This window comes from Canis aureus, chromosome 11, assembly GCF_053574225.1.
Source record: "Canis aureus isolate CA01 chromosome 11, VMU_Caureus_v.1.0, whole genome shotgun sequence".
In the NCBI taxonomy this organism is placed as follows: domain Eukaryota; kingdom Metazoa; phylum Chordata; class Mammalia; order Carnivora; family Canidae; genus Canis; species Canis aureus.
Window position 1 is genome coordinate 2,237,995 of NC_135621.1, and position 11,880 is coordinate 2,249,874.

The 11,880-nt window shown below is 42.1% G+C and overlaps 1 pseudogene; it reads left to right on the forward strand.

The window, feature by feature from the left end:
• Positions 1-224: 224 nt before the first annotated feature.
• On the forward strand, positions 225-926 carry LOC144322926 (large ribosomal subunit protein uL1 pseudogene; annotated as a pseudogene).
• Positions 927-11,880: the final 10,954 nt, after the last annotated feature.

Here is an 11,880-nt window from a genome sequence, read left to right on the forward strand (position 1 = left end):
TAAACCATTAGACAGCCTTATTAAAAAGAAGAGAGACAAGACTCAAATTAATAAAATCATGAATGAGAAAGGAGAGATCACTACCAACACCAAGGAAATACAAACGATTTTAAAAACATATTATAAACAGCTTTTCCTGGGCACTGGGGGTTATTCTGTATGTTAGTAAATTGAACACCAATAAAAAATAAATTAAAAAAAAATAAAAATAAAAATAAAATAAACAGCTTTTCCGGTTACTGCGGCGCGAGCTACCATGAGCAGCAAAGTCTCCCGCGACACCCTGTATGAGGCGGTGCGGGAGGTCCTGCACGGGAACCAGCGCAAGCTCCGGAAGTTTCTGGAGACGGTTGAGCTGCAGATCAGCCTGAAGAAATTTGACCCTCAGAAGGACAAACGCTTCTCGGGCACCGTCAGGCTTAAGTCCACCCCCCACCTCAAGTTTTCTGTGTGTGTTTGGGGGACCAGCAACACTGTGATGAGGCCAAGGCAGTGGACATTCCCCACATGGACATTGAAGCGCTGAAGAAACTCAACAAGAATAAACTAGTCAAAAAGCTGGCCAAGAAGTATGATGCCTTTTTGGCTTCAGAATCTCTGATCAAGCAGATTCCACGAATCCTGGGTCCAGGCCTGAATAAAGCTGGCAAGTTCCCTTCCTTGCTGACCCACAATGAGAACATGGTGGCCAAAGTGGATGAAGTGAAATCCACATCAATTTCCAGATGAAGAAGGTGCTATGTCTGGCAGTGGCTGTTGACCACGTGAAGATGACGGACGATGAGCTTGTGTACAACATCCACTTAGCTGTCAATTTCTTGGTGTCTTGCTCAAGAAGAATTGGCAGAATGTCCGGGCTTTGTACATCAAGAGCACCATGGGCAAACCCCAGCGCCTTTACTAAGATAATTTAATAAATCCTAGTGCTACCGTTAAAAAATAAATAAATAAATAAATAATAAAAACATATTATAAACAGCTATACGCCAATAAATTAGGCAATCTAGAAGAAATGGACGCATTCCTGGAAAGCCAAAAACTACCAAAACTGGAACAGAGAGAAATAGAAAACCTTAACAGGCCAATAACCAGGGAGGAAATTGAAGCAGTCATCAAAAACCTCCCAAGACACAAGAGTCCAGGGCCAGATGGCTTCCCAGGGGAATTCTATCAAACGTTTAAAGAGGAAACCATACCTATTCTACTAAAGCTGTTTGGAAAGATAGAAAGAGATGGAGTACTTCCAAATTCGTTCTATGAGGCCAGCATCACCTTAATTCCAAAACCAGACAAAGACCCCACCAAAAAGGAGAATTACAGACCAATATCCCTGATGAACATGGATGCAAAAATTCTCAACAAGATACTGGCCAATAGGATCCAACAATACATTAAGAAAATTATTCACCATGACCAAGTAGGATTTATCCCTGGGACACAAGGCTGGTTCAACACCCGTAAAACAATCAATGTGATTCATCGTATCAGCAAGAGAAAAACCAAGAACCATATGATCCTCTCATTAGATGCAGAGAGAGCATTTGACAAAATACAGCATCCATTTCTGATCAAAACTCTTCAGAGTGTAGGGATAGAGGGAACATTCCTCGACATCTTAAAAGCCATCTACGAAAAGCCCACAGCAGGGATCCCTGGGGGGCGCAGCGGTTTAGCGCCTGCCTTTGGCCCAGGGCGTGATCCTGGAGATCCGGGATCGAATCCCACGTCAGGCTCCTGGTGCGTGGAGCCTGCTTCTCCCTCTGCCTGTGTCTCTGCCTCTCTCTCTCTCACTGTGTGACTATCATAAATAAATAAAAATTAAAAAAAAAAGAATAATCTAAAAAAAAAAAAGAAAAGAAAAGCCCACAGCAAATATCATTCTCAATGGGGAAGCACTGGGAGCCTTTCCTCTAAGATCAGGAACAAGACAGGGATGTCCACTCTCACCACTGCTATTCAACATAGTACTGGAAGTCCTAGCCTCAGCAATCAGACAACAAAAAGACATTAAAGGCATTCATATTGGCAAAGAAGAAGTCAAACTCTCCCTCTTTGCCGATGACATGATACTCTACATAGAAAACCCAAAAGTCTCCACCCCAAGATTGCTAGAACTCATACAGCAATTCGGTAGCGTGGCAGGATACAAAATCAATGCCCAGAAATCAGTGGCATTTCTATACACTAACAATGAGACTGAAGAAAGAGAAATTAAGGAGTCCATCCCATTTACAATTGCACCCAAAAGCATAAGATACCTAGGAATAAACCTAACCAAATATGTAAAGGATCTATACCCTCAAAACTATAGAAAACTTCTGAAAGAAATTGAGGAAGACACAAAGAGATGGAAAAATATTCCATGCTCATGGATTGGCAGAATTAATATTGTGAAAATGTCAATGTTACCCAGGGCAATGTGCATGTTTAATGCAATCCCTATCAAAATACCATGGACTTTCTTCAGAGAGTTAGAACAAATTATTTTAAGATTTGTGCGGAATCAGAAAAGACCCCGAATAGCCAGAGGAATTTTAAAAAAGAAAACCATATCTGGGGGCATCACAATGCCAGATTTCAGGTTGTACTACAAAGCTGTGGTCATCAAGACAGTGTGGTACTGGCACAAAAACAGACACATAGATCAATGGAACAGAATAGAGAACCCAGAAGTGGAATCTGAACTTTATGGTCAACTAATATTCGATAAAGGAGGAAAGACTATCCATTGGAAGAAAGACAGTCTCTTCAATAAATGCTGCTGGGAAAATTGGACATCCACATGCAGAAGAATGAAACTAGACCACTCTGTTTCACCATACACAAAGATAAACTCAAAATGGATGAAAGATCTAAATGTGAGACAAGAGTCCATCAAAATCCTAGAGGAGAACACAGGCAACACCCTTTTTGAACTTGGGCACAGTAACTTCTTGCAAGATACATCCACGAAGGCAAAAGAAACAAAAGCAAAAATGAACTATTGGGACTTCATCAAGATAAGGAGCTTTTGCACAGCAAAGGATACAGTCAACAAAACACAAAGACAACCTACAGAATGGGAGAAGATATTTGCAAATGACATATCAGATAAAGGGCTAGTTTCCAAGATCTATAAAGAACTTATTAAACTCAACACCAAAGAAACAAACAATCCAATCATGAAATGAGCAAAAGACATGAACAGAAATCTCACAGAGGAAGACATAGACATGGCCAATACGCACATGAGAAAATGCTCTGCATCACTTGCCATCAGGGAAATACAAATCAAATCCACAATGAGATACCACCTCACACCGGTGAGAATGGGGCAAATTAACAAGGCAGGAAACAACAAATGTTGGAGAGGATGCGGAGAAAAGGGAACCCTCTTACACTGTTGGTGGGAATGTGAACTGGTGCAGCCACTCTGGAAAACTGTGTGGAGGTTCCTCAAACAGTTAAAAATAGACCTGCCCTACGACCCAGCAATTGCACTGTTGGGGATTTACCCCAAAGATACAGATGCAATGAGACGCCGGGACACCTGCACCCCGATGTTTCTAGCAGCAATGGCCACAATAGCCAAACTTGGAGAGCCTCGGTGTCCATCGAAAGATGAATGGATAAAGAAGATGTGGTTTGTGTATACAATGGAATATTCCTCAGCTATTAGAAATGACAAATACCCACCATTTGCTTCAACGTGGATGGAACTGGAGGGTATTATGCTGAGTGAAGTAAGTCAGTCGGAGAAGGACAAACATTATATGTTCTCATTCATTTGGGGAATATAAATAATAGTGAAAGGGAATATAAGGGAAGGGAGAAGAAATGTGTGGGAAATATCAGAAAGGGAGACAGAACGTAAAGACTGCTAACTCTGGGAAACGAACTAGGGGTGGTAGAAGGGGAGGAGGGCGGGGTGTGGGAGTGAATGGGTGACGGGCACTGGGGGTTAGTCTGTATGTTGGTAAATTGAACACCAATAAAAAATAAATTTAAAAAAATAAAAAAATGACATCCCATCACTTTTGCTGTGCACTGCTAGTTATGAATGAGTCACTAACTCTAGCCCAAAAGATCCCAGTTACAAAAAGACTGTAACTTCAGTTTTTCTCACTCTCTCTCTCAGAGAGAGGGCATCTGCCATGTTGTGAGCTGCACAATGGAGAGACCCACAAGACAAGGGACTGATGTCTCCATTTGCTCAAGGGAAGAGGGTTACATGAAAGCTCAAACCCCAAAATGTGGGGAGAGTTGGGGGCCAGCTGAGGGGCTGCTACCCACTATGCAGCTGTTAGCAGCATTGCTTGAGCAGCTCCTGCACCCAGCACTAGGCTGAGAAACCACGTTAGTTAAATTTTATCATCCACCTAGTGAGCCAAGCATGATTATTACTTCTTTACAAATAACAGTGCTGAGGCCAAGAGAGAGGTAATATGTATGACTTTCTCCAGGTCCCATTAGTCAGTGACCCAGCCAAGATGCAAACCCAAGTTCTGAGCCAATCCCATGCCCTTTCTACCTCAACTGCCTGACACTGATCTCTTCCCAGGTTAGATTCCTGTCTTCACCACCTACAAGCTAAGTAACCATGGGCATGTTGTTTAACCTCTCAGATACTTGGTATTCTTATTTGTAAAATAAAGATAATTCTTATATCATGGGGTTGTTGCAAGAACTCAACAACATAATGTTCAAAAAGCACTTAGCACAATGTCTGGTGTATAATAAAAACTAGCATTGTGTCACATGAATCAAAGAGATAGAGGTAAGTTTATTATATCCATTTCCACCCTAGTCTGGGAAGATAATAAAATTTCAAATCCATAAGAAAAAAGGATACCAAGATTGGAAAAAGTGGGGGGCTAGAGGAAAAATATCGTGAATGTTATTACTTTCAGCAAATGGAAGGCTCAGGAGGCCCTCCTTTCACAGACCTCAAGGGCCAGGAGAGGATTTTCTTGGTCGTATTTTTATTCAGGTGCAAATAGAAATTGGTTGGCTGGAGTATGTGTTCATGGGGGGACATGAGGAGAGCCAAGGAGAAAGAAAACCAACTGTTGGCCAACCCCACAAAGGTCAGAAGATGAAGCTGGCCTCAAGATGCAGCTGATGACATCACAATCAGACCCAAGAAACTAGGCCTTCCTCCTAGAGATCATGAAAAAACACACAAGTCCAGGAAATCCATTTACCCTGAACCCCAACCTTCCTGACTCTCCTAAGGCAAGCTTTCTCTTTGTAGGGAAAACTGGTGAACGAATATCTCACAGGTGCTAAGAGCTCCTGAAAGAACAAGGTGGGGGCAGGGGACTGGCCTCTCCAACCTCCTGAAACGCTTTTTAATTTAAAAGTCTAAGCAGTGACTTGCATCCCTCTGGATGTATGTATGGAATGATTAACAAATACTTTCTCCTGTGGATGTTGTGTAAGTTTTAATTAATTCCCTCATGTCAGCCGTGTCTCCCTATCTCCCTCAGGCCTGCTTCTCAGCTCCACAGCCCCCCCGGAGCCTCTGCAACAGCAATTACCTGCTCCAAATGAGCATGTCTCCACAAGCACAGCAGTAATCACAACCATAATAATTCCATGATTACTTTTGTCCCTTGACATTTAAAAAAAAGAAAGAAAGAAAGAAAAGGTTTGCAGCCTAGCAATAAATAGAGCACTTCAGCAATTTCCTTTCATTATCTCATTTGGTCCTCACAACAACCCTAGAGACATGACTAACAGATATTACTCCCCTGTTCTAACGATGAGAAAACTAAGGAACCATGTGAATGCAATGTCACTTGTCCAACAAGAGTGGAACTGGGACTTGAAACCTAGAAGCCAAATCCCTGTATCCTGGTCTAGGACACCCTAATACACCACCCAGTCCTGCCCATTATGAGGCCCCCTCTCCTACCAGCTCTGTCCCCACATCAGTTACTTAACCTCTGAAAGCCCAGCTCCTTCCAACACTAAGAGGCCACAATGTCCCACACAGCAAGAAGGAACAACTGACCTCCTCTGAGAGGTCCCCTGCTTCCCCATGCCCTCACCACCTAGCCTGGCTTCTGGATCATGGACCAGTGCACCCTTTGGGGGAGTTATTGCTCCCAGCCCACAGTCTTCACTATGACCCTGTAACACCACCACAACGCCACCTGATTATCTGCCTCCGACCTCCCACTTCCATCCCAGAGCTACAGAAAGATTCATTACTTCTATGTGTTAATGTCCTGTCTTGGTTCTTATTGCACAGCATGAGTAGCTCACCAGGACATATCGAACACCACCAGATGGCAAAAATTAAATGCAAAGGAAAGAAAGAGAAAGAAAGGAAATTTTTTAAACAGAAAGGTAGTGACATAAAATGGAGCCAGGAATGAAACTAAAAATCAAAATATAAGATCTATGCCCTTCTTAAGGGTGGGTCACAAGTTTGGCCCAAACTGTTTAGCAGCCAATCCAAACTCTGATCAGGTCCAGAGCTTTATTGTCCATGAAATAAAACAGAGACAGGGCAGTACAAGTATTCTTGGAGCCAGGACCAGACACAAATTTCTCCCAAGGACACTCCTAGAGCGATGACTGTGGTTCACATCCTGCCCTTGCCTTGAGAATGAGTTACCCAGGATGGTTCTAATAACTACCCTCAACGTAGGGGAGGCCATCACACCAAGGACCTCAGAGATTGTAGGAGAGGCAAGGTACACCATGTACTCTGCTGTCTTGAGGGAGCTTAATCTAGGGCAGATTTCTTTTTTTTTAATAAATTTATTTTTTATTGTTGTTCAATTTGCCAACATATAGAATAACACCCAGTGCTCATCCGTCAAGTGCCCCCCTCAGTGTAGGGCAGATTTTTCAACCTTGACTCTACTGATGATTGGGGCCAGATAATTCTTTAGTGAATGTACTGTGCCTTGTAGGATACTTCACAGCATCCCCAGCGTCTACCCACTAGATGCCAGTAGCACCCATCCCCCAATTGTGACAAAATGTCTTCAGATATAGCCAAATGTCCCTTGGGAGACAAAATCACCAAGAGTCACTGATCAAACAGGAGAAATCATTGCTCCTACATTCTATTTAATGTGAAGAGGCAAAGAAGGGACTCGCTTTTATTTTTACTATTTTATAGCTTTATTGAAGTATAATTTACATACCATAAAAAATCTCCCCACTTTGCTGAGGCATTATGTGTGTGTTATGGCATGCCTTTGATTTAAAATATGCAATTCAGTGGTTGTTTTTGTTTGTTAGTGTATTCATAGGATTGTATAAACATCACCACTATTTAATTTTAGAACATTTTCATCATTTCAAAAAGTAACTCCATACCCCATAGCAGTCACTTCCTAATCTTTTTTTCCTCCAGCTTCTGGCAACAAATAATCTGGCATCTCTCTTATGGATTTGCCTATTATGGACATTTTATATAATACAATATGCAAAGTATAGTGGGTTTTTTTGTGCCTGGTTCTTTAATTCAGCATAATTTTTTAAAGTTTTGTCCATATTATCGGTACTTCAATTCTTTATATTGCCAAACAATATTCCATTGTATGGATATTTCATATTTTATTTATCCATTCATCAGTTTATAGACATGGAGATGTTTACACGTTGGGGCTAATAGTAATAATTCTGCTATGAACTTTCATGCACAAGCTTTTATGTGGGTATTTGGTCTTAACTCTCTTGGTATATACCTCAGAATGGAACTGTTGGGTTATATGGTAGCTCTAAGTTTAATATTTTGACAAGTTGCCAGTTTTCCAAAATAACTGCACCTTTTTATATTCTCACCAGCAATGAATCCTGGTTCTAATTTCTCCACATCCAGCTCTTGTTAGTTGGTTATTCAAACCTTCTATTTCTCAGTTGGTCTTCCTCCTAGTTGTTCTGTGCATTATTGGAAGTGGAGTGTGAAAGTCTCCAGATATTACTCTTCGGTTGTCTATTTCTGCCTTAGTTCTGACAGGTTTGGCTTCTTGCATTTGTTGTTAGATGGCTGTACTAATACTAGGCAAAAATAGAGGTTACAAAAGAAGTTATTACTAAAGATGGAGAAGAAAAAGAAAGATAAAGAAGAACATTTTCTAGGGATAAGGGATTCACTCATACCGTGAAGAAAATAATAAACATTAGGTGGAAATAAATGAAGTAGGAATTTTTTTTAAAGATTTTATTTATTTATTCATGAGAGATATATAGAGAGAGAGGGGCAGAGACACAGGCAGAGGAAGAAACAGGCCCCACGCAGGGAGCCTAACGTGGGACTCGATCCCGGGTCTCCAGGATCAGGCCCTGGGCTGAAGGCGGCGTTAAACTGCTGAGCCACCCGGGCTGCCCATGAAGTAGGAATTTTTAAAAACAAAGAAAATCAGCAAAACAAAAAGTTGAGTTTTGAAAAGATCAACAAAATTGACAAACTTTCAACTAGACTGACCAAGAAAAAGAATAATCAGAAATGAAGGAGGAGACATCACTACTAACCTTACAGAAATAAAAAAGATTATAAGAGAATGCTGTATCCAACATCTGGCCTTCCTTAGCAATCCTATTTATTGCTTCCTTTTTTTTTTCTTTTCCCTGTGGCTGGGCCATAATCTTCTGTTTCTTTGCATGTCTCATAATTTTTGTGTTGAAAACTGATATTTTGGGATCCCTGGGTGGCGCAGCGGTTTAGCACCTGCCTTTGGCCCAGGGCGCGATCCTGGAGACCCGGGATCGAATCCCACGTCGGGCTCCCGGTGCATGGAGCCTGCTTCTCCCTCTGCCTGTGTCTCTGCCTCTCTCTCTCTCACTGAGTGCCTATCATAAATAAATAAAAAATTAAAAAAAATTAAAAAAAAAAAAAGAAAACTGATATTTTAAATAATATTATGTGGCAGCTCTAAGAATCAGATTCCTACATCCTCAGGGATTATTGTTGTTGCTGTTTGTTATTTATCTAGTGACTTTCCTGGACTAATTCTATAAAGTCTATGTTCTTTGTTATGTGTGGCCGCCTAAGTGCTCGGCTAGCTTAGCAGTGAGCTAATGATCAAACAGAGATTTCCCTAAGTGCCTTGAGCACTAAATCTCCCCACTTTGCTGAGGCGTTGTGTGTGTTACAGCATGCCTTTGATTCTCCAGCAGTTTACAACTCCCACTTAGTCTTCACTTCCTGCTTGTACAGAGTCCTTAGGTCAGCCAGAGGTCAGAGGTGAGCAGCCATGTACAACCACCTTGCATTCCAGACCCCCAGGACTAAGAGATTCTCAAAGCCATCCTCAAATTCTCCTTTCAAGATTTTAGCCAGCCTCTTATTCACCTCACAAGATGGCCACGTCAGGCAACTGCAGTTTTTTAATGTTGCCACTGATTATATGACCAATGCCTTTCATGGTATGGATTTCCTCACTGATCAAATAAAAGAGAAGCCCTGTAAATGGGGCTTTTCCAGGGATCTTTCAGACAGGCCTAATAATGACAATTCTCTGGAAAACAGCTCTTTGGGGAGCTCAAGCCCATTCTACCCCTTCTAGTAGCTGCTAGGATTCTGGGTTTTGCAGTTATTGTGGATTCAAGGCCACTGGCTTCAAGGCTATGTGGAGCTGAGAAAAGAGAGTAAGAATAGGACAAGTCAAAACATCACAAAACTCACTGTTCTTGTAAGTTTCTGTCACTTTTCTTTTTTTAAAAAAATTCTCCTTGGGTTGTAACCCTTTGGTTAATTTCTAGAGTTCTGAAAAACTTGATTTTGACCATTTTTATCTTCAAAGCAATGTTCTTATTGCTTTTATGGAAAAACATGTTTTCAGAGGTCTTTATTCCCCCATTCCAGAAGTGCTTCCTCCTGCTCTTACATGTTAATCACATTTCCTTACTAGTTCCCTGGGGTCTCAGAGGGGAGTAGATCCTGAAGAACCAGCAGAGCCAAAAAAGATTTCAAGGACTTCAAGTCCGCCTTTTGCCAGATCCCAGAGTCATAAAACCTCAGGATGAGCCCTCTGTTTCCTCACAACCGTGGTTTTGGGGGTGTGGGGACACAATAGCCTTGTTAGGAAGCTGGGGCCAGTGCTGACAAGGGGTGTCTCAGGAGCTGGGCAGGACCGCAGCTGCTGGGATGAGTGGGGAGTGAGTCACAAGTTTTTGTGATATTGGTATGTCAGTCATGGGGCACCTGGGTGGCTCAGTGGTTGAGCATCTGCCTCTGGCTCAGGTCGAAATCCTGAGGTCCCGGGATCGAGTCCCACATCAGGCTCCCCACATGGAGCCTGCTTCTCCCTCTGCTTATGTCTCTGCCTCTGTGTGTGTGTGTCATGAATAAATAGGTAAAATCTTAAAAAAAAAAAAAGTTGGTCCATAAGACTAGCATTCATGGTTTTCCACTGTTTTTAGTGCCTGTGATGCAAGGGGAGAATACAGTTTTCAGTGTTTCACAATATACAAAACCATGAGTAACTTTCTTTTTTTTTTTTTTAATTTATTTTTTATTGGTGTTCAATTTACTAACATACAGAATAACACCCAGTGCCCGTCACCCATTCACTCCCACCCCCCGCCCTCCTCCCCTTCTACCACCCCTAGTTTGTTTCCCAGAGTTAGCAGTCTTTACGTTCTGTCTCCCTTTCTGATATTTCCCACACATTTCTTCTCCCTTCCCTTATATTCCCCTTCACTATTATTTATATCATGAGTAACTTTCTATAATTGTCGTAACTGACTTCACCTTCTCTCTACAACCTGCACGTGGCAGGCAGGGCCACTCAGAGACTGAGAGAAGACTACTCCTCTTCATTTTCTTGGCTCTAAATATACTTAAAAAAATAAAGAAATGCCAGTATTGACTTTAGATATTTATATTTAACCAACTAAAGCTTTGAATACAACTAATAAACACACAAAGACAGTGTGACCTTATTTGGCAATAAGGCGAAGGCTATACTTGAGGCCCTTCATAGATACAAAAGCCCAGGCCCTGTGGTTTTCCTGGTTTCCCTAGTAATAAGACTCCTCCAGGACACCTGGGTGGCTTAGCAGTTGAATACCTGCCTTCAGCCCAGCGCATGATCCTGGAGTCCCAGGATGGAGTCCCTCATCAGGCTCCCTGCATGGAGCCTGCTTCTCCCTCTGCCTGTGTCTCTGCCTTTCTCTGTGTCTCTCATGAATTAATAAATAAAATCTTAAAAAAAAAAAAAAGACTCCTCCTTTCTGTGCAGCTGGGGAGTTCGTTGCTTCCCAGTGGGAGGCAGTGAGAATTCAGATACATCAACTTCAAGTTTTCCCTTGCCAGGAGAGCCACCTACAGCTCAGTAGATCAAAGTGATAACTCCTAACTCTGGGCAGCCCTGGTGGCTCAGTGGTTTAGCGCTGCCTTCAGCCCGGGGTGTGATCCTGGAGTCCTGGGATTGAGTCCCATGTCAGGCTCCCTGCGTGGAGCCTGCTTCTCCCTCTGCCTGTGTCTCTGCCTCTCTCTCTCTTTGTGTCTCATGAATAAATAAATAAAATCTTTTTTTTAAAAAAGTGATAACCCCTCTTCACAAACCCAAGAAGGTGAGAAGTGCATCCTCCCCAACTCTTGGCTGTATCTCAGCCTTTGATTATGCCCTCCTGCTTCTCTGGACTTCCCCAGGGAAAAAACTCATGCCCCGTGTTCTAAGAGAGATCTGCACCACTCTATAAGAGGGAACTCTTACAGCACAGTCCAGATGAAGACTAGAAGAATTGCTTTATCTAAATAAATAATTCTCTTGTATCACACAAGTAAGAGTCCTTATAGCCCTAGATCTTCAGGAGAAAGGATTTCTTGTAGACCTTTTCTCTCTCTCTACCCATGTTCAAACTTCAAATTTTAGCCAAATGCTAACAGAAACTTTCTTCTGTCCAGATTTTTTTTTACCAGATCCGAAGTGA